General features: G+C 38.3%; 1 long non-coding RNA gene across 4 annotated transcripts; it reads right to left on the reverse strand.

The window, feature by feature from the left end:
• Positions 1 to 1,615: 1,615 nt before the first annotated feature.
• Positions 1,616 to 26,995, reverse strand: LOC128110777 (uncharacterized). Of its 4 annotated transcripts, none has more exons than XR_008218327.1 (3): positions 24,702 to 26,995; positions 16,520 to 16,607; positions 1,616 to 2,084 (listed from the first exon to the last, which is right to left on the reverse strand). It is a non-coding gene; the product is annotated as an uncharacterized LOC128110777 (long non-coding RNA). The 4 variants fall into 4 exon arrangements; XR_008218329.1 differs by lacking the exon at positions 1,616 to 2,084 and adding an exon at positions 8,503 to 11,709; XR_008218328.1 differs by lacking the exon at positions 1,616 to 2,084 and adding an exon at positions 13,835 to 16,347.
• Between the last annotated feature and the right edge of the window lie 526 nt (positions 26,996 to 27,521).

Here is a 27,521-nt window from a genome sequence, read left to right on the forward strand (position 1 = left end):
ACAACAATAAAAACAAATATATGAAAAAAGAAAAAGGGTTACTTTTCTACCCATCAATAATCAATTCACTAAGAAGAAAATTAGGGTAATTATTCCACTATAATAGCTTCAAAAATACCTAGGATGAAACAATAGTGATGAGGTGAAAGACTTAAATAACAAAACTTTAAGACACTGAAAAACAAACAAAACAAAAAACCAAAAAAAAAAATAAACCAAAAACAAAAACAACACCGAGAACACTAGATGATGGAATTTCTTCCATGTTCCTAGAGTAGAAGCAGAGTTAATATATTGAAAAAAGCTGTATGATGGCTTTCAGACTCAATGCAATCATCATAAAAATTACAATGACATTCTTGACATAACTAGAAAAAAAAAAGAGTTCTAAAACTCAGTGGAAACACAGAAGATTTCCAAAAGCCAGAACAATCCTAAGCGGAAAGAACAGTGCTGAAGATGTCACAATAAGTGATTTCTAATTATACTACAAGCCAATATAAAATAATAAAGACAGCATTATATGGTGACAAAAGGAGAAATATAGACCAATGGAAGAGGGCAAAGGGTAAGCCCATCCAGCCCTATGGTCACTTTCAACAACAGTGTCAAAAATATACACTGATAGAATGAAAATCAATTCTAAGTGGGTCAAGGCCCTTAATACAAAACCTGAAAATTACTGGAAGGAAACAAGAAAAACGTTTTTTAAGTAATGAGTAAAACTTTCTGAAAACTCAATTGCTGTGGGATAATGCTTTTGTACACTGCTTTAATAAAACGCTGATTGGCCAGTAGTCAGGCAGGAAGTATAGGCAGGATAAGCAGACAAGGAGAACTCTGGGAAGAGGAAGCCTGAGAGGGGAGACATCAGCCAGCCGTCCAGGGAGCAGCGTGTAATGGCACACAGGTGAAGCCACAGAAAATGTGGTGACATATAGATTAACAGAAATGGGCTGAATTTAAATGAAAGAGCTAGTCAGTAGAAATGCTGAGCTAATGGCTGAGCAGTTTTAATTAACATAAGCTTCTGTGTGTTTACCTGGGACTGAGCAACTGCTGACTGGGTGGGACACAGAAAAACTTCTGACTACTACTCAATCTAATTGCACACAGAAAACAGCCCTGAAAATTGAAAAATGGGATTATCTGAAATTAGAAATTTTCTGGAGAGTAAAGATTGTCAGAGTAAAAAGACAGCTTTCGAAGTTTGATAAAAACTTTTCTGTTACATTTCAGACAGAGAGTCAATAACTGGAATATATAAAGAACTACAAACATTAACAGCAAAACCCACCAATCTTCAAATATAAATGGGCTAATTAACTGAGGAGATAATTCTCAAAAGACACACAAATGGCAAATATTTTAAATATTGTTCAGCATCAAGGAGATGCAAAAACTCCTAGATTCTTTCTCACTTTAGTCTGAATGACTCATATTAAACAAACAATAAACACAAATAGCAGTAAGCATGCCTTTATGAGAACACTATTCCCTGCTGCGGGGAGTGTTCCCTAATGCAGTCACTAGCAAAATCAGTGTGGCAGCTTCTCAAAATATAAAAACAGAAAGGAAGAATGAGTAAAACTGAACAGAGACCTAGTGGTTGGGATACTATAAAGTGCACATATACATTTATTATATATGCAGAGAAGGCATAGATTAATATTTAAGGCCTGAAATTCCCTAAATATAATAAAACCATTCATCTGAACATCTAAGATTAATGAATACCACTTGAATGAGTTCAAATACATGCACATCTAATACATCAAAACATTGAAAGCCAAAGGACAGAATCTTGAAAGCACCAAGAAAAATGTGATTGATTGCATACAACCTTCAATGATACTGACATTAGAACTGAAGAACAGAGTATAATGGGATTCCAAGTCCAAAGTTCTGAACCAAATGAGATTTCTAGTTCCAGAATCCTTTATTCTGACAAAACTACTCTTTAAAATCTGAAGGTAAATTGAGGCATTCCACGATGAGTATAAGTTCAGAATGTGGACTAGCTGATATTCTTGAAAGGAACCCTTCAGGTCAAAAAGAAAAGGAACCATCAGGTCTTCAATTGCCTGCAGAAAACATAACCACACAATCAAATAAATAAAATTTTAAAATCACACCCACCGTTAAGCGTACCAATACAAGGTAAAAGAAGACAGGATGAAGTTAGTTTTTAAATATTTCTCTTCCCTTTTATTACAACATAATAATATAAAACAATATTTTAGAAAAAAAACATTATTGATGACTGTCTGAACACAGTCCAAAAATGGAGTCATGAGAGGTGAATTTTGAGTGCTTATGAAAACACTCCAGGAAAACAAGACAAGTCTTGTGACCTCACTTGCTTCAAAAACACGGAATTGTTCTTGGCATGTGCTTTTGTGCCTCTCACAGGTGTAGTGGATAGGAGTGAGTTCACTTTTGATTATTCATTACACATGGCTGTTATTATTTGTTTGTATGCCTCTGTTGAAAAACATGCTTTTGCTATGTGTGGCTTGTCCTTGTGACTGTACACTTTACTCAGGTTACTTCTTAAGCCTCAGAGTGTAAATTGTCTTGTGCTCTGAATAAAGCTGGCTATTGCGTGAGACTTTAGACTGCCTCATTTTTAGGCCCCCACTTTCCTAGGTGCATGCCACCAACTAGAGTGGTAAGCAGATAACCATGGAGTATAAAAAATATAATCTCTGTGGAGGTGTATAGCTATATAGCACCATTTTTAAAAAAAAATATGTTATCAATTTTAATCAATGAGCAATCTAATCTAGTATATTTTCATTAAATACATAAATTGTGGTTATCAGAATAACCATAAAGAAGGCAACTCAAAATCATATAGTAAAACAAACATTAGAACATTAAAAAAATCAGATGTAAAACTGTGATAGTTGGAGGCTTGAGAGATGTTTGTGCAATTAAGAGTTCTTAATGCTCTTGCAGAGGATCCAAGCTCAGTTCCCAACACCAATGCTGGGCAGCTCAAAAATGCCTGTAACTCCAACCCCAGAGGATCCAATGCTCTTCTCTGCCTTCCCCAGGCAAACACATACATTTGGCATTAAACACACACACACACACACACACACACACACACACACACACACACACACACACACACACACACACGTAAAAAATAATAATAATGAAAATTATTTTTTTTTAATGGGACAATTTGCTCCCATCAGTATTTGAGCAAAAAAAACATCAACATGAACTTTATTGTCTTGGAGCTGTGTATTCTAATCATTCCAAACTTTTCATACAATTGCTCAAATGCATTTGTTATATCTTAACATGATATTTTAAGCCTTCTTTATATCATTTAGATTTGAAGTATAAAGTGGTGAATTTATTTAAACATGTAAATTCCATAAGATACACTGGCACATGCTCATGGACTCATGACATGCGTTAAATTATGTTAATCTTATAGGACATTTTATTTATTAAGTTATATGTTAAATTTATTCATAATGTGTGTGTGTGTGTATGTGTGTGTGTGCGTGCACACATGAACACATGTGCAAAAGAGTATGTGTGTGAGTGCCTGTGTCATCAAAGTTGGATAGAAACCAGAGGACAACTTGTATGAGGTGCTTCTCTCCTTCCACCCTGTGGAATTGAACTAAAGTTATCCAGCATGGCATCAAGTACCCAGACCTGCTGAGGTATCTCATTGTCCCATTGGAATATTTAAAATAATTTCTTATTTTTTAGTCAAGGACAAAAAACTAAAATTAAATATAGATAGCTAGAGAACTGCTTGTAATATAAAATGTACTTATCCTTCTGTATGATTTCAGTTAGTCACAAGAAAAGAGGTTAAAGAATTATTTAATCAAATGTCTTAATAAAAGAAGCTGATATAATTTCAAAGTCCCATTGAAAGGATGTTGATGTGCAGCATGTGAAAATTGTTTGAACATCTCCTATTTCAGCATTGCCATCATGTGGGGATTTGTGTGATGTTTGTTTTCATTAAAGGGAACAAAATGGAAAAGCCCTCTGAGAGTCTGATATGATCACTTTGAAAACAAATAAGCAGAAAGGCATTTTTAAATATTTTTTCTTTTGGCTTTGGGCTAATCGCATTCCTTTACTCCCCCCTCTTACCTGTTTTCAAGGAATATTTAATGGCTTTGGGGAAAATTTCTAATTTATATCTTCCTTTTGAAAGACATTTTCTTCTTTATATTTTCTTATCTTACTCTCTGAAGTCTCATTTCAGTCTTTTCATGTTGAGGAATTAATATTTTATGTGATGAATATTTCTCTGATATTTTCCTACTTTCAACAGGTCGTGTCTAATGATCTGATCCCAGCAATGATATATCCTCATTGCCATTCCAGCTCCGAGGAAACTATACTCTCTTCAGAGAGCCATGATAACCTTAGCCAAGAAGTATAAATTGCCTTACCTACACAGTTGAGAGGGAGGAAAGACTTTCGTGATGAAAAAAACTTTGAATAAAGTACTTTTTGATGTAAGTAGTTTGAATAAAAGAATAAAAATGTAAAGAAGTGACATAATTAATTATGACATTTTGAAAATCTGACATACATTCATGTGTTCAATACTTCCTAATTTTAATATTTATTCTTGAACTATCAGTGTCCAAAGAATCTATCTTAATTTCCTACAGACAAATAATGGCTGATTAATGTTAATTGAACACTGATTGTGAATAAGGCACTATGCAGGGCATTTCAATGTTGTCAGTTTATTTAATCCTTGTGGCAACTAAATAAGTAGGTATTATCACTGTTATATTTTAGTGTAGAAGGTTCTGAGATGAACAGTTTAACTAATTTGCTCCAGAGTTTGAAGTCAACTACTTGATGGTGTGGTCTGCCATTTTAACTTCTGTAACTAACATCAGTAACAAAATGTTACAGATGAAACAATTTCAAATAATATTGATGATAATGAATGATGTTCCTGCTATATAAAATGTTAAAAATGGTAACATATGTAACAAAGATACAGACATCTGGTTGTAATTATTTACCTGAAGGTTTCTATCAATGATTAAGAAATTCTATTTATTATGAAATATATTTAATTTTAGATGAAATTTGAAAATAGACCTTGACAACCATTCTCTTGAAAATATTTACCAAAAATAAATACAAAGTACCCAAATCTGTATTTGTGATTTATCAAAATATCAGAACCTTAATATTACAACATTCAATCTTTCAAAACTCATGGAAAAAATTAATAATGCTGACATTCACATTTCTATGAAAACAATTAAATTATACTTCAGTCAGGTACATAATGATGCTTGAAACCAGTGTTATTTCTGATTAAAACAATTTCTATGGATATGAACAAATATGTAATTTTCCTAGAGGTTGATTTTTAAAAAGTAAGTCAATGATAAACTGTAGGCCTAGGTCTATCTGTTCTGATAAAGGAACATAGCAAAAAAATGACTCCTAATAATATTCTGCTAGACCCATAGATCAGTACCTATCTTAATCACTATCAGAGAAGTTTCTCCTTTCAGCAGATGGGAATTAACACAGAGACCCACAACTGAACAATATGTGGAAAGTGAGAGAATTTGGAACAGTCAGTCCTAACTGGGATGTCTCCATCAAACCCTTCCCCTCAGGGACCAGGGAGCTATGCAGAAGAGAAGGCAGAAAGATTTTAAGAGCCAGAGGGGAGGGCCATACTAAGAAAGCAGTGTCTTTCAGACATCAGGACTAAGGCACATATGACCTCACAGAGACTGTGGTAGCCTGTACAGGTTCAAGTCACAGTCCCAGCGCTGAGAGGGAAATGGACAAGATCTCCCATCCCTGACCAAGACGCTATCTCCAGTTAACAATTGTGCACAAAGGAAAAAGATTTTCTCCAACGGAATCTCACCGAGCATATTAGCCACACTTAAGAATAGGCCCATGGAAAGCAAACAAAATCAATGCTATTTTTTTGTAGACTTTTTTTTGTCCCATATTGCTTTGGCATTTCTTTTTGTTGTTGTTGTTTTACTGGACAATTGCTTGTCTACATGGTTTCGATTTTGTGTTTTTATGAGTTTTAGTTGTTTGTGTGTGTTATGATTTTTTCTTTCTTTTTAAAATACGTCTTATTAGCCTGTTTGTTTCTAAAGACAGAAAAAAAAAAACAAACATGAAATTGGGTGTGTGGGGAGGATCTGTGAGGAGTTAGGGGATTGAAAAACAGTAAGTCAGAATTCTATTTATCCTGCTAAACATTGAAAAATCTTTCATGTACTTTGATATTATGCATTTTTATTATTATTAAGAAATTTTCTATTCATTTTACATACCGACCACAGATGCCATCCTCTCCCTCCTCCCTCCCAGCCTCCCCCTCAACCCATCCTGCCATTCCCACCTCCTCCAAGGCAAGGCCTCCCATGGGGAGTCAGTAGAGCCTGATACACTCAGTTGAGGCAGGTCCAAGCCCCTCCCCCTGCACCAATGGTGTGTAAGGTGTCCTACCATAGGCAGTGGGCCCCAAAAGGCCTGCTCATGCACCAAGGATTGATCCTGATCTCACTGTCAGGGGTCTTCTTAAGCAGATCAAACTACACAACTGTCTTGATTATGAAGAGGGCCTAGTTCAGTCCAATGCACACCCCACTGCTGTTGATCTAAATTTTATGAGTTCCCACTAGTTTGGTTTGGTTGTCTCTATAGGTTTCCCCATCATGATCTTGATACCCTTGCTCACAGAATCCATCTTCTCTCTCTGTGACTGGACTCCTGGAGCTTGGCCTGGTGTTTGGCTGTGGATCCCAGCATCTGCTTCCATCAGTTACTGTAGAAAGGCTGTGTGTGATATGTGCTCATATTTGTGCAGGCAAAAACAACACAGAATTTCGCTTTCACACATATGTCCCACTTGGCATGATTTCTTTAGTCCAAATTTCTACTAATAAAATTCTAAGAGTGCATGTTTTGTCTTTCAAAAACTGTAATTTGCATTTAATTTAAATACTCACTTTACTGGGGAAAAAAAGAAGAAAGGCTGTGTGATGACAGTTAGGGTATTCACTGATCTGATTACTGGGGTAAGCCAGTTCAGTCACCCTCTCCAATATTGCTAGTAGTCTAAGCTGGGGTCATCCTTGTGGATTCCTGGGAACTTCCCTAGAACCTGGTTTTTCTCTATCCCCATGCTGTCTTCCTCTATTATGGTTTTTCCTTCATTGCTATCCCACTCCATCTTTGTTCCAGCTTAACCATCGCATTCCCTTATGCTCTCATCCTCCACCCCCTACCCTCTATTGTCCACCCCTCAGCCTCAGTTGACTCATGGGAATCTCATCTATTTCTCCTTCCCAGGGTGATCCATTTGTTCCTCTTTGGGTTGTAATTTGGTTATCCTTTGCTTTATATCTAGTATCCACTTATGAGTGAGTACATACCATGTTTGTCCTTTTGAGTCTGGGTTACCTCGCTCACGATGATGTTTTCTAGTTCCATCCATTTGCCTGCAAATTTCATAATGTCATTGTTTTTTACTACTGTGTGTAACTCCATTGTGTATATATGTGCCACACTTTCTTTATCTGTTCTTTGGTTGAGGGGCATCTAGGATATTATGTATTTTTTAATCCCAGGAATTTATGTGTTGTAAAAATATTACCTCAGTTAATTTTAATGTGTAGTATCTAGTGTTATCTTTCTTTTTTATATGAATAAATTGAGAGAATTCAATCAGTTTGCCCAAAACCATACTCTGGTATATGGCAGACAAGAAATAAAACTATAGTTATGGATCCAAAGCCAGTTTCTGTAGTAACCACTCCCGGTAAATGCAGGCTTTTAAATGGACATCCTTTGTGTTCTCTTTCTCTCTCCCTCTCTTCCTCTCTCCTTCCCCCTCCCTCCCTCCTTTTCTCTTACTTAATGCTAAATGGCTTAATGGTTATAGCAATTGCTAATGGAATATAATAAAATTTCACCACTTTCATTTTAGCTTTAATTTTTACAAAGTCCATACTTTCAGATCTGTCTGTTTCTAAAGTTTTGAAGTTGTAAAATAAATACTTGTTCCATCCATGCCATTAAACTCAGTATGTAAAACATTACATTGGTCTATGGAATCATTTGTGAGAATTATTACACATCTGGAGTTAGGAGATAGTAATAGTACACTAAATATTATAACCTGGTTTGAATTATCTATTAAAATGTACTCATAAAGTCAGCAGAAATACTATACGGTCTATGTTTATATGATTTATCCCCCCCAAAAAAATTCAGTGATATTCTTTGTATAACTCTTAAATGAAGTCAAAGTTAATAGTAGAAAAATAGTATTTATTTACAAGTAATATGATTCATTTAATTTGAGATAACTGTGCAAAGTGACAGATATATTCAAGTGACTGTTAATGTCAGCTTAAAATTGTATACAAATCCAATGCTATCATGTTGTGCACCATTAATATATGCAGTATTTGTTTTTTTTTTTTTTTTTTTTTTTTTTTTTTTGGTTTTTCGAGACAGGGTTTCTCTGTGTAGCTTTGCGCCTCTCCTGGAACTCACTTGGTAGCCCAGGCTGGCCTCGAACTCACAGAGATCCGCCTGGCTCTGCCTCCCGAGTGCTGGGATTAAAGGCGTGCGCCACCACCGCCCGGCTATGCAGTATTTGTTAACCATACTTTAAAAGAGCTTGAGGGAGGAACCATTTAACATATGCTTACAAACGTCAAGCTTTGCTGTATGGGGAGATACATGCCATCATATATAAATATTCTTCCATTTTAAATTTCTTGTAGACAGTGCCTACTCTAGTAGACATTACAGACACATCAAGGAAAGACATCAAGCCTGACTTGAAAGTGCAAAATACAAAATAATGTTCCCAGGTATTGAGGGTTGGAACTGGATCACTGAAGTACTAACAAAGAATGCCTAAACAAAGACACGGTCAGCTACAAACTGTGACTGGGTGGCTGGGGTTCTAGCAATGCTACCATTTTTCAGGACAATCAGTCACTTTTCACACTCATTAATCTAGAGTCATGAGTTACATAAGCTTTAAATCATCATATTTTTAGTACATATAAAAGGGCATTGATAGCGTATTGCAATGGCCGGTGACTAACAAGTTTAAGGAAATAATTCCCATGTAGTGGTTGCTCACATTGCAGAGAAGCTACACTGTTATCTCCCTTGCCTACTGCTGTGGGTTCTTCCTAACTTTTGAGATAAGGATTAGAAAAGCAATCACACACAGCAAAGAAGCTTTTCTCTTTGTCCATATCCCCACATCCACAGCAGAAGGTAACTGCTAATGTTATTTCCATAGCAGGGGAACGATTGTATAAATGAATGACACATTTGCCGGCTTGTGACCAGGTTCTAGTCTAGTTTAAAATAATTTTCAGTTATAATTTATGATATTAATATTTTTGCCCCTGTCAGTATTCATATTTGTAAGATTAAAAATTAAAGACATTCTGGTTGTATTTTCCTGACTTGGATTTACTCAAGGTTAAATTAGTATTGCTTTCTTTTCACTTACCCTTAACAGGGATTAAGAGATTTGTTGGGTCTATCAGGGTTTAAGAGGAAGCATAGTCAAATGCTAACAAGGCCTTTATTCTTAAATAAACATACTTTCATGCTGCCCAGATGTGCAGACTCTCTTGGGTACAACTTGATGATTTTTAGTTCAAAAATAAAATATTAATCAATGAATTTTGGTGTTGTAGAAATGATTGGTACCTGTTCTAAATAAAGTATTAGTAAAGCAAGGTTTGACACTTGGGGTAAAAGGAGCACTTTTAGACACACATTTTCATTAGCTTATGCCGCCTCAGTCATGCTATCATGTACAAAGGCTTGGGTCAACATTTTCATGTAAAATGGTTTAATCAGAGCCAAGTACTGAAAGGAATGGAATGGGCCTATTTTCTGTAGCACAACAGCTCCCCCATCTTACAGACTAAAGAATACAAACTTGAATTTTCATTTTTCTTTTAGTAAACAATGTTAATCATGTCTATGTGATTTTTTTTTAGTTCATTTTCTTTGGGGAACAAAAAGAACAAAAGTAAAAACATATCAGATGCATGTGTTCTCAACATAGTCATTTCTTGTTTACGATCTCATGAGAATGTGTGAATTGTTGTACAGCACTGAGACTGATCTCTGTGATGGGGAGGTTGGAATTCATTTGAAATGATGAATAAATGTGGACTGATGAAGGTTTTGAACATGTTCTGGGGAACTAAAATTTGCATTTACCAGCTAGCATCATTTAAGGTGAGGTATTTCCATTTGTATTTTTTTCAAAGGTTGTTTTTTCAATCACATAACAATAAGACCCAGTTCTCATCATAGAATTAGTCCCACTAAATATTTAAGCAAATATTTGCTCTCTTTTCAGGTTTGTCCAGCAGCTGTAGGTGAAAAACACCATCACTCACTTCTCCCTCCCCTGGAGGCAGAAGTGACTTAACTACCAGCCCTAAAAGCTGTTTATTCAGCACAGCCAAAGTGAACATTTTCCTTGAAATGTCTGAAATCAGACCTGAATATACAGAATACTTTTTACAGTATCAGAAAACAATTTACAAGTTAAAATTTCTCAGTCATGAAAGTTCCATCAGCCTTAAATCCTAAATATTGCAGGTTTCGTACACCTTTCAGCATAAAGAAAACATAAAATACATGAGAATAAGGAGAAAAAGAAGTCCTTGCCACATATTACATCATAATAAGAAATATATTGCAGGGACAGAAGGGTGTCTTATATTATATAGTATAATTCTGTAACAATAGAAATTAGAAGACTTTCTTTTTCATTTCATGTGTTTCTCATTTTATTGAAAATAGATATTTTTCCCTCATATATCCTAATTGTGGTTTCCCCTTCCTCTACTTCTCCCAGTTCATTCCCACCTCCTCTCTCATCCAGATCCATCCCCTTTCTGTCTCTCACTAGAAAATAAATTAAGAATAGGACAAAACACACAGAAGAAAAGGAGCCTAAGAAAAGATACACAAAACAAATATAGATGCAGAGACCCATGTGTTCAGACACTCAGGAATCCCATAAAAACAATAAACTAGAAGCATAATATATATGCAAAGAACTTGTAGGGTTAAAAAAAGAAAAAGAAAATATATATATAGTACTAAAATTGTTTTTTAAAGCCCTGACATGACATGATGAGACAAGGAACCTCCAATGATGCCATTGAGTTCATTTTCTGTTGGTCATCTACTCCTAAGCCATCTGCCCCTAAGAGTAGTTTGTTTCTCCAGTGAGACTTGCTTGGAGGAAACTTCATTTTCATTTGCAAATGGATACCAATTGGAGATAGTTACAGGGTTAGGAATGGGAGCATCTGTCGACTTTTCCTTTCAGCTCCAGGACAGCATCTGGTACAGACCTGTGTAGGCCTTGTGCATGCTGCATTAGTCTCGTGAGTTTATATGTGCTTAGATTCTGTTGATTTAGAGGGCTTTGTTTTCTTGGTGTCCTCCATCTGCTTTGGCACATATACTCTTTTTTTTTTTTTTTTTTTTTTTTGTCTGCTCTTCTGCAGGGTGACCTGAGCCCTGCAGGGAGGGATTTGATAGAGACATCCTTTTTAGTCCTGAGTCCTCCAAGGTCTCTCATTTTCTACACAATGTCCAGGTGAGAGTCTTTGTATTTGTTTCCATATGCTGCAGGAGGAAGATTTTCTGATGATGGTTGAGAAAGACACTATAAGTATAGCAGACTATCATTAGGGGTCATTTTATTGCTACTTTTTTTAAAGAACCATAATATTTGGTTTGCTAGATCTTTCGCTATCTAGTCTCAGATTCTCAGTCACCCAAGCAGTGGAACATATGAATTCCATCTTATAGAGTGGTCCTATTTTAAAATCAGATATTGGTTGGTTGCTCCCACAAGCTTTGTGCCAAAATTTTACTAGCACATCCTGCAGACAAGACACCATTGTTGAGCAAAGGGTTTGTGGCTCACTTGGTGTTTACATTTCTCATTTGGTGGCATGCAGAATACCTTCCTGTATCAAAGACAATAGTGCATGAGGTGAAGACTCTATGTAGGCACTAGCTCAACTTCTCCACATTCAATGAGTTGTGTAGATATCATCTTCAGCAATGGGGCCTGGCTATCAGTTTGTGGAGAGCAACCTATAGTCTAGGCAACACTCTGTGTTGTTTGGGAGCTCCTAAGAGACTCATTTGGCCAACAACTTAATTAGATGCAATCCAGTTTGGTACTGGAAGCTTTGTTTGAAGACAGAGATGTCCATTTGGGACTCTGTCTCCCTCCCCTTTTTCGGTGATTTCATTAAATTTCCCGTCCTCAATGGATTTATTATACAAAGCTTCTAATGTATTAGAATTCCATACAACCCTTCAAATAGCCCATAAGTTTAGCTGTCTCTCTCCATATTTTCTTACTTGTCACCTCCTTCCCTCCTCTTCCCCAACTGATCCTTTCATTCTGCCCCATTCAACCATCCATAACTCTCCATTCTGTTTCCTTTTCCTACTAACAACTGTCTGGCTACCTGTTTCCATTACTCTATACCTAATCTCTGTGGGTCTATCTGTTTTAACTTGGTTATCCTTGGCTTAACAGCTAATATCCACATATCAGCAATTACATACCATATTTGTTTTTCTGGATCTAAATTACTTCACTTGGGAATCTTTTTTTTTCTAGTTTCATCCATTTACCTGTAAATTATTCTTTTTAATGGCTTAGTAATATTCCATTTTGTTTACATGTACCACATTTCTTTATCCATTCATCTGTTGAGGTACATCTAGGTTGTTTCCATTTTCTAGCTGTTATGAACAGAGCAAACAATGAACATTGTTGATCAAGTGTCTTTGTGGGAAGATGTCCTTTGGTTGTATGCACAAGAGTGGTACAGCAGAAACCTAGGTAGATTGATTTCCATCTTCCTGAGAAGCCACCATGCTGATTTCCTTAGGGGTTGTACAATTTTTCAGTCCCACAAGCAATGAGTGAGTATTCCCCTCACTAGACACCCTTCCAATATTTGCTTTCACCTGTCTTTTTGTTTTTGTTTTTTAATCTTAGCCATTCTGATGGGTACAAAAAGAAATCTCAAAGTAGTTTTGATTTAACACTTCCTTGATGCCTAAAGATGTTAAACATTTCTATAACTGTTTCTCGGCTCTTTAAACTATAATTCTGTAACCTTGTAAAAGAGACTTTCAAAATTCTTAGAAGTATTTATCTAATTTTACTTTATATATAATTAGTTTGTATATTTATCAAACATAGTGTGATGACTTGTTTTATATATACATATATATGCAATATATTTTAATAAAATAAGAATAATTAACATTTCCATCTCCTTTGCTCAACAGTTAAGAGCCATTACTGTTCCAACAGAGTACCTGAGTCAGGCCCCAGCACTTATGTTAGGCACCTCACAGCAACCTGTAAATTCAGCTCCAGGCAAACCAGTGTTTCCACCCTCCATAGTTGCTGAACACATGGGCTGGTACGTATATATGCACATGCATACTTTCACACACACATAGAGGGAGGGAGAGAGGGAAAGAGGGAGATAGAGGGGATGTAAATCATAAAACTAAATAATTTCTTTTAATATTTGTCATTTCTTTGTGTTGGGATTCTTCAAAATCTTTTTTTTTTTTTTTTTGAGACAGGGTTTCTCTGTGTAGCTTTGTGCCTTTCCTGGAACTCACTCTGTAGCCCAGGCTGGCCTCGAACTCACAGAGAACGGCCTGGCTCTGCCTCCCAAGTGCTGGGATTAAAGGCGTGTGCCACCGCCGCCCAGCTCTGTTTTTTTTTTTTTTTTTTTTTTTTTTAAAGAATAGAATATATAACACATCAGTGCAGAGTATAGTGACATCCCTGTGCTGTACAACACTAAAGCTTACTCTTCTTCCCTACTACATTTTGCTGGCAGCTATTCAGGTTCCTTATAGAAAACCCTTGCCTAGCCTCTAGTGAGCACTATTCTACACTCCTATAGATAGTCACTAAAATATTTCAGCTTTCACTTGAGAGAGAACATATTCATCCATCTGTGACTGCTTTAAACCACTTACCATAAGCCCTTTAAATCACTTATGTTTTCCCAATCAGCCACAAACGTGGCTCTATTTACAGAACTAATCAACCCCTTCTCCCTATCCCATCTCTGTCATACAAATCCCTCCACTAGCACAACATGCTGGGAGAGATTTCAAGAGGGAGTATACTGGTCAACATTGTGGAATCCTTAACAGAATAACAACAAAAAAGTCATATGGGGACACTTCTGCATCTTGCCGTCATTGGCAAGCTAGAACCAGCTTGTTGGCTGGCTGAGGTCAACTGTGCATAATTCTTCCCAACTCTGTAGTCAATGATCTCATATAGCAATGCAAAGTCAGCCGAGGTTGAATCTTTTCAATCACAGATATCATTAGAGTTATCAAGGGTTAGAGGTAGGGTTATATGTACAAATCATTCTTATTTCCTTCCCAAATATTTTTGCCAACCTGATTACCAAACATTTGCTAGCAACAAACAGCTTATTCAAGTTCAAAGCTATGAATTGCCTATGAACATCAATATCTCCTTTTTTGTGCTTCTATGGCATGTCTGTAACTGTGTTTCTTTGTAGTTGCTCTGCCTCACAGTAGTCTTCAACTCTTCTGTAGTATACCTTTGCTATAAATTACCAGAGAAAGAGACTCACATAGTTTCTTCTGTTATGAATAATAGGCATTATGAATAAAATACTTGAGAATCGGTCTAAGGATCTGATTAGCCATTAAATCTACTTCTGTCAATTCTCACATCTAACTTTTTTTTTCTGTCTCAGACTCACACATTTTATTTCATGTTTACACAACAATAACTATTGTTGTGGAATTTTTTTTTAATTAATGCTCAGTTATCTCTTCATCTTCAACACTAATGCACAAGTAGTTCCCAAATAGAGGTTCTTATCTATTATACTTTTACATAGACCAAATAAGTTCATTGCTGATTTTCAAATTAAAATTCCTTATCAAGGCATGAATCAGCTCACTGTTCAGAAACAGACATGCCTCACATTGTCCTGGAGTGTACTGAATTCAATTACATATTTAAATGCTTCCTTTTCATTTCAGAACATGAGCCCTTTATGGGTGGTGATGCTCCATCATTATGTTTACCGCAATCTGCCCAAAATCAAGAAAACTGGGGAGTTCTAATTTTCAGAACTCTAATGATTCACCACTAACTTATAGGTTAATAAAAAAAAATCCAATTTACTCCATTTTCAAGGAAAAGTATTTTTTTAGAGTTACTATGGTTTTTACTGCATTTAAATTCAAGCACAGAAAGTTAGCTTGTCATTTTAATTTTTTTTTATTTTAAATTTGCAGTTAAAATAGTTATCTGCAGATTATTATCAAAATTAGATTTCTATCCATGTAAATTCAAATACTTGGGAATGTGAATGAATGGGATAGTTGTGTGGGAGCAGTGCTCCTGCACGTGGAAGTGCATGAGTGTGTGTGTTTTTGTGTGTATGTGCGTGTCTGAATGTGGGAGTCAGAGGACAACTTTAGGTGCTGTTTCTAATGAGAGCTGTGAACTCATCTTGTTTCATGACTCAGAATTTCTCACTAGAACCTGAAATTTTAATTGGGTATTTGGGACCGATCTCAAGTAATGATCCTTGCCTGGAAAGCACTTTGCTGACTGAGTCATTTTACTATGCCCTAAATAGGATGTCTTTTAAAGTAGTTATTACAGACAGGCATGTATACTTATAGTCATTTTTGAAGTAATACATTATTTCTTGTATATGCATCCCTAATACGTATTAATTTGCACTTATTTGAATCATATGGAGTAGTTAATAACTACTGCTACCATGTATGTTTCAGATATAGGAAAAATTGTCTTCAAGAGTTCCTTCTGACCATAGGCATCAGGACTGATGAGGTAATGTAATCCTTACACAAACAATAGAGGAGGAAGATAATTTTCACAACTCTGAAATAACCTTCCAAACATCAAGATCCTGTTTTATTCTAAATGTAATCTAAAACTTAATATATATGTTAATTTTTTCCTTTCTTAGGTTGTAAATATCACAAAACATGTCAGGATAGGAATATGCACACGAAAGCATAGGTGCTACATGTTGAATTAATGATAAATGTCAATTTTCTGATTATAATTTTGGGTAAACAGTGGTACAGTACAATCAAATGTCATATTTGATAGAGAAATTACTTATTCAGTTGGAGTTAAGCTTAACACACTGCGTGCCAAGGCTGACTCATCATCATTTCACAGGGATGATCCCCACACTGCTAGAAACAACAGAGAGAACAGCTGGTCAGTGGCTTTGTATCAGGATTGCTGAGTGCTAAAAGTATCTATCTCATCAGCTTGTTTTACGGCTCCTGGTAGCCATTCTGTTTCACCTGTTAAACACTTTTTGGTTTAAGAATAGAATAAAACATACTTTAAAATATGACCTACCAAGCTGGGCAATCTGTTTCACCCATGCTTCATGTGTCTAACATATGCTCGGTTCAATATTAAAATAGCAGAGAAAAGCTTGCGGTTTCTGAAAAAAAAATCACAAAATAAATGATTAAATGAAGTTGGTTCCATTCCTTTATACATTTCAGCATCAAAGGGATAAGCAAAGCAAATAGTGTTGGAAACGAGAAAACACAATTACAGGAGGTCTCGTTGTCACACCGTGTCTAATAAAAACTCCTTGTGTATGTAAATGTGATCTGCACAGAGTCGGAAGGGCAGCGTTTGTAATGGGGTCATAACTGACACTCCAGCACGTTTCATCGGCTGGGAGATGATACCCAGACACTTTCTTTGCCAGAACTAAACAGAGCTTGTTCAGAACCGTGCCCACTCTCTCCGGCTGTGCTCAGTATTGTCGCCTTTCAGTTTCAGCATTTACTTTTTAGGGCACACTATAGCAAAGATATATTGCAAGGAAGTAAAACAAAAACAAAAACCAAGAAAACAGACTCCCACTGGGAGATTATTTTATCCCTGAAAAGCAAAGCATACACAACACAGAAATAATTATGAGTCCATCTGCCCCTCAAAAAAAAAAAAAAAAAACAGAAAACAATTGTTTCCAGAAAAGCAAAACTAGAATTTTAAAATTAAATAATGTTTTTATTTATCCTTTGAGAGTTCCACACACTCTGTTTTAATCATATTATTCTCTTTCCCCCAATTCTTCCCAGGTCCTGCCCATCTCCCTACCTTTCCAACACTCCCCCTGTGCCTGCAGAACTTAGTTTCTCTGACTCTTCCTTGGTGCAGCACCTGTCCTGGGGGGTGGTCAGTATAACAGGTGTTACTCTATTGAAGAAAATGAACTTTCCTTCTTCCAGAAGTAATCAAATGTGAATAGTTCCTCAGCTAGAGATGAGACTTCATGCCCATCTCCCCTCTTCAGTACTGGGATTTTGTCTCACTTGAGCTTGTGGTCTTGTACCTTTTTGTATCTTGAAAACACTGCTTTCCTTGAAGTCAAAAATGACCCCCTCTGACTCTTACAATCTTTCCACATCCTCTTCTTCATAGATCTTTGGGCCTTGAGCAGGGCATATGGTACAGACTTAGGGCTGAGCATTCTAATGTTTCTTGTCCTTTGTATGTTCACCTGTTGTGGGTTTCTGTGTTAATTGTCATCTACTGAAAGAAGTATCTTCTCTCATGAGGCCTGAGTGATGCATGGATCTGTGGGTTTATCTATGAATTAACACAAAAAAAGGAAACCAATGCTTGGAGAAAGAAACCTGCATGTTACATACCTTTCTCTTCCTCATAAATCATCCATTTAACCACTTGTGACTGAAAAAGCAAAAAATAGTTATCTTTGTGGAGTATAAGACAACATTTTGGGCAGCAAAGAATTAGCATTTGAAGTTAAAATGGAATTTCTAGATGATAAACATATGAAATTGTAAATGTAGCTTTGAATTAACCTATAATTGGCCTTCGTTTTTTGAGTCCTACATCTATTTTCTTCTTCCAAGATTTATAGACCCTTTTACATAAATGAAAACTAGGGAATCATACCAAGGCTCGTTGAATGAAGGCTACTCTAGGTCTTCCTAGTTATGAAGCATGTTATTTGTAAAATAAATAATTAGAGCAATTGCATATAAATACATCTATAGTTTATCAGTATAACATGCAATCTATACAATCTTTAAATTTTCCACCATAAAATGTAGAATTAATGTATTTGTGAAACTATAAGATAAATGCTCATTTATTTGTTTAAAAACCACAAAGAAAGGTTTTACTCACATTTTACAATATACCATGGTCCTTTTCGCTGGATCTCAAACTTTGTCAATTTTAAATTTCTTGTTTCTAATACATTTCCACAAAAAGCAAAATTTTGTACTATTTTTCAAAAACGTATTTTTTTATTTTAAAAGGTTGCAGTTTTATAAGTCATCGTGTAACTGATGTGTTAAAAACATGTCAACCTAAAAGAAAAATAAGGCAATATTGTGCTTATATTTTTGGCATATCTATGCAAAATCAAAAGATATAATGGATGATAGTTTAAGTTGAGATTAGAACTAAACAAATTCACTTTAAAGACAGCAAAAAATAGTATTGCATAGAAATAAAATACAGCTAAAATAAAAAATATTTGACAATAGCTACATTTGCTATGAAGTATAGATGTTAATGAAGATTATAATCTATTGGTGAGGAAATATTTAAAATATTTTATAATGCTTCTGTACTCTTATTGTAAAATGTTCTTCCAAATATCTGTTAATTTACTAACGATTAATATGATCCAATATTTATTTTCCATTCAAGCGGTTTAGCTCCCTCTAAAATGGCCAAGACTTAATAATAAGTTGAAGAGACAAGGGGAAACTCAGCAATATTTATGGAAGAATCTTTAATTGTGTTCTTTTCATGGCAGATCTCACCAAAGGGACAGGTATGACACCTGTTCCTTTCTAATATCTTGAGGTAAAATCTCAACAAAGCAACATCAGTATTCAGAATTTCACCAATATTATCTCATCCAAATTTAATACCAAGGAAAATAAAAGTATCAGTAGAATGTCTTTACCATATTTCTGAAGATTTTAGTATCATTTTGATAGACACATTTTTATCCTTATTTAAAAGGGAAGTTCTTTGTGAGTCTGATTCTTTGTAATATATTTTAGTAAAACTGAGTCATTTATTACATGACTTGAAAAAGATAGTTTCTAATAGCTAGCTTACAAGGCAGTTATTAATACTGCTCAACAAACCCCAAATCAAAGTATTTTAAAGACTTATTTATTTATGTATTTAATGTGTGTGTGTGTGTGTGTGTGTGTGTGTGTGTGTGTGTGTGTGTGTGTGTGTATAAGTGAGGGGGGTGATTATGTGGGTGCCTGAGGACACCAGAGGAGACAGAAAGAATGTGCTGGATGCCTCCTAGTGCTGAATTTTAGATCCATGTGAGCATCCTGACATGGCTTCTGGGAACCAAACCCTGGGTCTGGGCAACTGCTGTTAGCTGCTGATTCATCTTTTCTTCTGGCTAAATATTTGAATTTGTCTAAAGCCCAAAACTCTAAGGGTTCAAGCAACATGGCTGAATGGTTTCCTATGCTGTGTTTTGCATTGCTTCGCAGGGAAGTAAGACTAGTTAGATATTCCAAAGTTGCCTTATAGGGAAGTAAGAGTTGGGGATTGCTCATAACTTGAAGAAGTTTCACAAGAGACAAAGAAAGAGACATTTGTATTTCATAAATCTTAGTAGTGAAATAAAACCAAAATCATAATGGAACAACTTGGCTATTGGCTAAGCACTTTGTGAGAAACAAAGACTGAAAACCACGGTTAACTCCTATCTTCCAGGCATAGTGCAGGGCATTAGTCAAAAGCAAGGTGATCCATGCATTTCCTTGGCATGAGCAAAACTGTCATCAGAGAATACAACATCACTGTGTAAGGAAAGAAGTTTGGTGGCCATGTTAAAAAAAAAAAAGTTTCCTTTTTATTCTTGAGCTACAGAGATCAGAGCAATAAACACCATGGAACTTTAAAAGATGGTAACCAAACTAACGGTGCTCATTTTTTTAAAAAAAGACTATGAACATAAAACATGAATAAAGAACATATAATAAATTAGTCTTCATACCAAAGCCCATGACTAGAGGGGAGGCAAATTCCTAAGACATACTATGGAAGTCGATGTCAATTCGTTCTGGCATCTGGGGAGATGGCACAGTGCTTCAAAGTGCCTTTTGAGCAGGCATAAAGAAAGACCTGAGTTCGGCTCCCCAGCCCCAAGTAAGACCCCAGCACTTGGGGTAGGAGAACAGGGAGACATGTAAATCCTGAGGGCTTGCTGGCCCACCCAGCCTCACATGAAACTTATTTCAAAGTTCAGTGAGAGAACTTGTCTCAAAAATGAAATAGAATAGACTTAGAATAGAATGCAATGCATGCAGTATAATACAAAATAGAAAACAATACAATACAATATAATACAAAACACAATGCAATACGTAAGGTGGAGAGCAATTTTTGGAGACTCACAAATTTTGGTACACTCAATTTGTACCTCAGATCTACAAATACATGCACATTCTAGCATACCTGAATCCATAACAGAGAGAGGGAGAGAGAGAAGAGAGAGAGAGAGAGAGAGAGAGAGAGAGAGAGAGAGAGAGAGAGAGAGAGAGAAAGAGACAGAGACAGACAGAGACAGAGAGACAGAGAGAGGGAAGGAGGGAGAGAGAGAGAGTTCTGGAAGAGATTGTGTGCTTTCATACTCATAAAACTTATCAGATATAGTTTACCTTAATATAAATGCATTTTAATCAAATATATTGCAGTAAATTATTTTTTAGTATGTGATTTGATTTTATTTTAAATTTTCTCTCTTCCCTCCTCCTGCTGATCCCCAGCCTTTTCCCCTAACCCACCCCCATTCCCTCCTCCTAAAAGATAAAGCCTCCCATGGGGAGTCAGCAAAGCCTGGTACATTCAGTTGAGGCAGGTCTAAGCCCCCACCCTGCATCAAGGCTGTGCAAGGTGTCCGATCATAGGTAATGGGCTCCAAAAAGCAAGCTCATGCTCCAGGGATAGATCCCACTGGCAAGGGGGCCTTAAGCAGACCAAGCTACACTGGCAGGGGGGCCTTAAGCAGACAAGCTATCTTTCTTGAAGTAATTTTTTTTTTTTATTTTGTAATACAATTCAGTTCTACATATCAGCCACGGATTCCCTTGTTCTCCCCCCCTCCCGCCCCCCTCACCTTCCCCCCAGCCCACCCCCCATTCTGATCTCCTCCAGGGCAAAGCCTTCCCCGTGGACTGAGATCAACCTGGTAGACTCAGTCCAGGTAGGTCCAGTCCCCTCCTCCCAGACCGAGCCAAGCAATCCTGCATAGGCCCCAGGTTTCAAACAGCCAACTCATGCAATGAGCACAGGACCTGGTCCCACTGCCTGGATGCCTCCCAAACAGATCAAGCCAATCAACTGTCTCACCCATTCAGAGGGCCTAATCCAGTTGGTGACCCCTCAGCCATTGGTTCATAGTTCATGTGTTTCCATTCGTTTGGCTATTTGTCCCTGTGATTTATCCAACCTTGGTCTCAACAATTCTCGCTCATATAAACCCTCCTCTTTCTCACTAATTGGACTCCCAGAGATCCCCAGGGCCTAGCCATGGATCTCTGCATTCAGATCCCTCAGGCGTTGGATGGGGTTTCTAGCACATCCCATCACCAGAGTAGGTCAGTTCAGGCTATCTCTCGACCATTGCCAGCAGTCTGTTGTGGGAGTATCTTTGTGGATTTCTGTGGGCCTCTCTAGCACTTTACTTCTTCCTATTCTCATGTGGTTCTTGAAGTAAATTCTTAATCTAAGTCTCTGGGGCCTGATGTTTCAGAAAAATCCACCCTATTGTCTCAATCAAGTGGGTGTCATGTTACTGGCCACTTGTGGTCACCAGTCTGAAATTTGAGGTAGAAAATAATCATGAATTTGCAGGAAAAAAGAAAAAAACAAAAACTAAATCTGTAAAATAAAGCTGAATAGCATACAGGAACTACATAGTTTACCACTGCTCTTTTAACAGAAGAACATTAATGTCTTTCATGAGGCATATTGCTTGCATCTAATAGGATTCATTGTGTCCAGTCTTTAGCATAATTCAAGTTATAATAATTCAAACTTTTGTCTTTAAAATAACTATTTCACAACTAGCTTGATTTTAGAGTGAAGCTTAGAAATTAAGTGGAAATTGTCATGAGGTTATACATATGTGAATATGCACGTATAGAATATGTTTCATAAATTAAAACTAGGTTTTAACAATCTTCCCAAGGCAATATAAAAATATGAGAAAGTGTAAAAAGTACTACATTTATTACTCAGTTCAGTGAATGAAGAGTAATCAAAGTAGCCCCATTCTTGTATATATTTTACTACAAGCTTTATTATTTAGGAAACAACTTGCCTTTATATTCCCAAGATGTATAGACTGTGGTGGGTCACTTACATTTTAGTATAGATTCACATAACAATAACAATTAGATCCATCTAGTTTGACAAAGTATCTTTGATGAGAGGAAGAAATCAAAATTCTAGTTTGTCTTTTTTAGGATGGTTGATAGTCTTCAACAGAGTGATACACTGTATCTGTAGTAACTACGATCATGCCTTTCTTAGAATGGTTGATATTTTTCAATGGAGTGATACACTGTATCTATAATAACTAAAAAGTCTATTATCTAATGTGGAGTCTGTTTGCCACCATATAAACAAATAAGCAAAGAAGGAAAGAAAGAAAAGGATGGTTAACTATAATAATGCTTAAGGATTGTCTTTTTGTCCAGCAATATTTAGCACTAAGATAATCTCCTTTCTGTAAACTCTTGAGAAATCCCTTCCTTACCCAGAACAGTCTCCCCTGCCCCCATTTATGTTTCCAAATTTAAAATCCAACATTAACCTTTCTAGGGTGGGGTGGGGGAGACAAGGTGAGAGACAGAGGGAGAAGAGCATTCCATACAGTGATTAACTAAGTCTTTGGTGTTAGATTCCTCCCCATTAGGAAATGAGAAGATCTGGCTCTCCTGCTACAGTCTTGTCATGAGCCATAGGATTGAGGTTATGGCTATGATAGCCAGATTCCGGGAAGTAATATGCTCCTAAAGTCAAGTAAATCTCAAGAAATAACAAACTAAGCTGTGTGTGGTGGGGGGCAAGGTGTCTTTGTCTCAGGTGTAATAAAATGAGTATAGTTACCTATACTTTTAGTCCAAATTATGTATAAAAACTTATTATGTCAGAGATAATAAGCCAGGTGTTCAACTCTGCTAAGATAACAGATGTTTTGGGTAAGACCTAGTTGCCAGAATATTCTGCACTCATGGGCTTCAGATATGTCAGAGATAAGTTCTGAAGCAAACTTTTAACATTGCAGAACTCTGAAGGTCACAAGTGCATGAGTGATTAGAAGTTATGAAGGTCACAGCTACGTTAGCTATTAATGTAAACTTCAGTGCAAGGAATTTGTTTTAGTTTAAATTATGTTTTAAATGTTCAGTTCAAAACTTTATCTCTCCTTGTTTCTTCATATCATCTCTAAGTTTGAAAGTCACAGAGCCTTTGGTTATTAAAAGGAACCAGAGGCTGGTAACACAACTGTGACTCATCACCACAAAACCTGGAGATATTGCCAATTGAAATGTGTATGTCGTAGAACACACAAGGAAGAATATAATGAACTAAAGTGATGACATACTATATGCCTTCATTCACAGAAATAAGATTCATGAACTCTGTAGTTAACGCCCCCCCCCTTTTTTTAAAAGGAGTGGGTTTTATTTTCTCACCACATTAGAGCAAACCAATGCAAAAAAAAAAAAGAAAGAAAGAAATTAGGGATACTTTTTTGACATATAATATTTTGACTGTAAAATATTCTCATTTTGACTTATTGCCTGAAATTTGGAAAACACTCAGCCCTAAAAAAAACTGGTTCATTCTGTGAAAATGAGAATTCCAACATTTATGGCCATCAATTCTTAGGAAAGTCATCTGGAGGAGATAGGAAGTTGAAACTTAAAAAAAAAAATGATTTGGCATAAGTTTAGTTTGGGACGAATTAAGATAACCAAGATCAATAGTTGTTGAGGAAATAAGCTAAATTTAATCCAAATGATTTATTGAAGATAAAATTTCCCTTTTAAATGCTGGATAAAATAGTCCTATTCTAAAGTGTGTGAACTCTTGAAAATGTTCAGAGCTTTAGCATTAGTTATTCTCAACAATAGTTGGAAAAGTAAATTAAAAACTTCTTATAATAACCAACTTCCAAAAGTTGCTGGATGAATGTGTGTATGTGTGTGTGTGTGTGTGTGTGTGTGTGTGTGTGTGTGTGTGTATGTGGGGGTTGCAGGGGGGATGAGTATGTGTGTGGGCACCTTAAAACAACAAAACAAATGATACTTTTTATTATTTTATATTTCATTACTATTTATATGATAAAAATTATGTTTTATTACTTTATTTGTTACTTTTCTGTTAGCTCTAGCACCCTTTATGAAAAACAATCATGGAAAATAAAGCTTTTTTTTTTCTCCTCCCTCTGCAATTTCGAACTAGCTTGCAAAGGACGTAAACAACACAGTACCTGCAGAGTGAAAGATTCCTGCCTCAGCAGACACAGTTTCCTAGAGGGAGGTGGAGCGGGGAGAGCAGAGGCAAACACCCTCAGCAGTAAGCGCTGCCCTGGAAGGTGAAGTTAAGAGGCCATTTCTGCCTGGAAAGAGTTGAACCTAGAAAGAACACTGAGAGCCTATGCACTGCTCCCCACTTCAGCCAAACGCTGATGTCACTTTTCTCACCGCAAAACAACCCCCCGCGGGTTTAATTAAAAGCACCCCAAGGTGAAATTTGAATTTTGTCTTGTTCCCTACTGTTAACATCTTCACTTGGCCCAATTGGTGGTGAGTCCTTTTCTCACCTCTGTCCCGGTATAAAATGTAATCAAAAACAAGGAAAAAGGAAGTTACTCAATCCAGATAGGCAAAGTCTTTGGGGTTCTGATTCAGTATTCGGATATATACTTTGTCCCTTTCTTGGAACTGCAAATCCTTATCTTGGAGACCTCTAGTTCCTTTCAGCTGAGCTGGACAAGTGGGACAGTCCTGAAGGAAAAAGGAGTCACCCCCACGTCCTAAAGTACTTGGAAGTGCTCATTTGGATCTGCCTGGAGACCGAGCTAGGGCGACTCCATCGGTCGCCCTGGAGTCCTCAAAGCTGCAAAGTTTAAAGAGAAATCAGAAAGCATCACTTTCTCTCGAGTGCCTCCAGAACTGACCTCCCTTCCGTGGAGGTTCTCGCCTGGGATTTCTTGGAGCACTGGGTTATCCACTTCCTTGACCAGAAGCCCACCGGGGAAGCGCTCTCGATTTTAGTGGAGACTTCAGGGTGTTGGCTGAAGTGTTTGTCCTCCAGAGTCCCTTTACAAATTGGCATGGAATCTTACTGGCCAGTATCTAGCTGCTCGGAGTGGATGCCCGGACTCTCGAACTCGCTTCACGCTCTGCAATCTACTGCTGGAGACTGCTCTGGAACCGGGAGCCCCAGCCGGTGTAGCCAAACTGGACGGAGACTGTGCGGCGGGAACCGCAGCCCCAGGCACGCTGCTCTTCTGGAATCAGGCAGCCAAAGGATAGCTCAGATTGCTAAACCCAGGGATGCACCATCCAGGGATAAACCTGGAACCTGGGCTGGGCGGCAAAGAGGGGAGCCCAGGAAAGAGAGGAGGAAATGGGAGCAGTTACCACTTAAAGTACTCCAGGCTGAGTTCATCTCCCAAAGAGGCATCTGTGTGGGTCTTGATTATGCGCAGGTGCCTACGCGCGCACTCGGAGCGAGCCCGTGGGTGTGGGTGTGCCTGAGTGTGCGCGCCTTTGTGCATTCGCAAGGCAAAGGTAAAGCCTCTAGAGTTCTATTGGTAGCAAAATTCCAAAGCATCCTATCCTGGGAGGAATTGTGCGGTGCAAGACTTCTCCAAGTACGCGAGGAAGGGATGCTTGTTAGCTAGCTTCCCAAAGCATCCCCCAAACTCTTCTATTCGGGTTTGTTTCAGACTGGTGTCTGGACGGAGGAGGAGCGCACAGAAACCGAAGATCAAGTGCTCATAATCTCTAACCGGAAAGGGCTGGGTTCCGACCGCTCCAGTTACGGAACGACTTTTCGTCAATGACTGGCTCTAGGGGTTTTCCGGGAGCTTTGCTGGGGTCTGGGTCCCGGTCCGGGATTTAACTGGACATCTATGTAGAATTACCAGAGGAAAACCAGGGCGGGCCCTGCCCAATACCCTCTTCAAGAGGCCTTTCGGGTTTCCTCTGCACCACACCTTGCCTGCTTCACATCCTTCCCCAGTTCAAGTGACCTAGGTGGCCAGGCCTGCTTTCTGCCTACTCCCGGGGTCGCGTTCAGCTCTGCACACTAAACGTGGTCAGCAGCATCACTTCTTTACGCCGGTACCGCGCTAACTCCCAAATGTAAATGTTCTCTTCAGAATCCGCTCCCATCTGATTAGTAAGCAAATCACCCCCCTCCGACTAGGGGACTCTGGAAGCCAGCCTCGGGTGCCTGGGAACGTCAGCCAGTAGCTCTCAGGCAGGGATTCTCTCCGCGGGGTTGGAGCTAATCACTTTTCACACTGCCCTTAACAGCCACAGCTAGACCTGGTGACACCTTTTTTTTAAAAAACCCTTAACCTCCCGACAGTGGGCAATCAGATCGGCAGTTCATTTCCAACAGAGGCTGGGGGGAGGAGGGGGATGCCCCTGAAGTTAGCTTTCTTCCTTCGGGTTTGCCACCGCTTCCCCTCCCCCAACCCCGCCCGCCTGCAACGCCCCCGCGCCTCCTCTGCTTGGGGATTTGCAGGCACAGCGCTGACCCTCTCCTCCCGCCAGCGGTAAATCGGTTCTCCCAACACGTCTAGCCAGGAGTCACCAAGGCCGAAAGCTCGGCGGCGCCGGCTTGGGGTGTCGCCTGATTCTAGGGGTCTGGGAGGTGCGGCCGTTCTCGTCACTGCAGCTAGGGACGGGCTCACGGCCGCGCGCCCGCCGCCGCCGCCGCCGCCGCCGCCGCCTCCATGCTGCAGCGCCGAGCGCAGCTCCTCCGGGCCAGGCGGCTGGCTGGCGTTGCCCGCTCGCACAGCACTGGGAAGCGGCTCTCCCAGGCCTGCCGGGGCGGCGGCTGCGAACCGGGACCCTAGCTTCCCGCCACGCGCCTGAGCTGTGGACTCGCCCCAGAGCCTGGGCCAGCGGGAGGGGCGCCCACCGCGCTGTGTGCAGCGGCGCAGGGAGGCGGTGAGCGTGTGCAGAGCGGCCTGAACCCTGTGTGTGTGTGTGTGTGTGTGTGTGTGTGTGTGTGTGTGTGTGTGTGTGTGTGTGCGCGTGTGTGCGTGCACGCGAGTGTGCGCGTGTGCTTT

This window comes from Peromyscus californicus, unplaced genomic scaffold (genome assembly GCF_007827085.1).
Source record: "Peromyscus californicus insignis strain IS unplaced genomic scaffold, ASM782708v3 Scaffold_15__1_contigs__length_86483966, whole genome shotgun sequence".
Classification (NCBI taxonomy): Eukaryota; Metazoa; Chordata; class Mammalia; order Rodentia; family Cricetidae; genus Peromyscus; species Peromyscus californicus.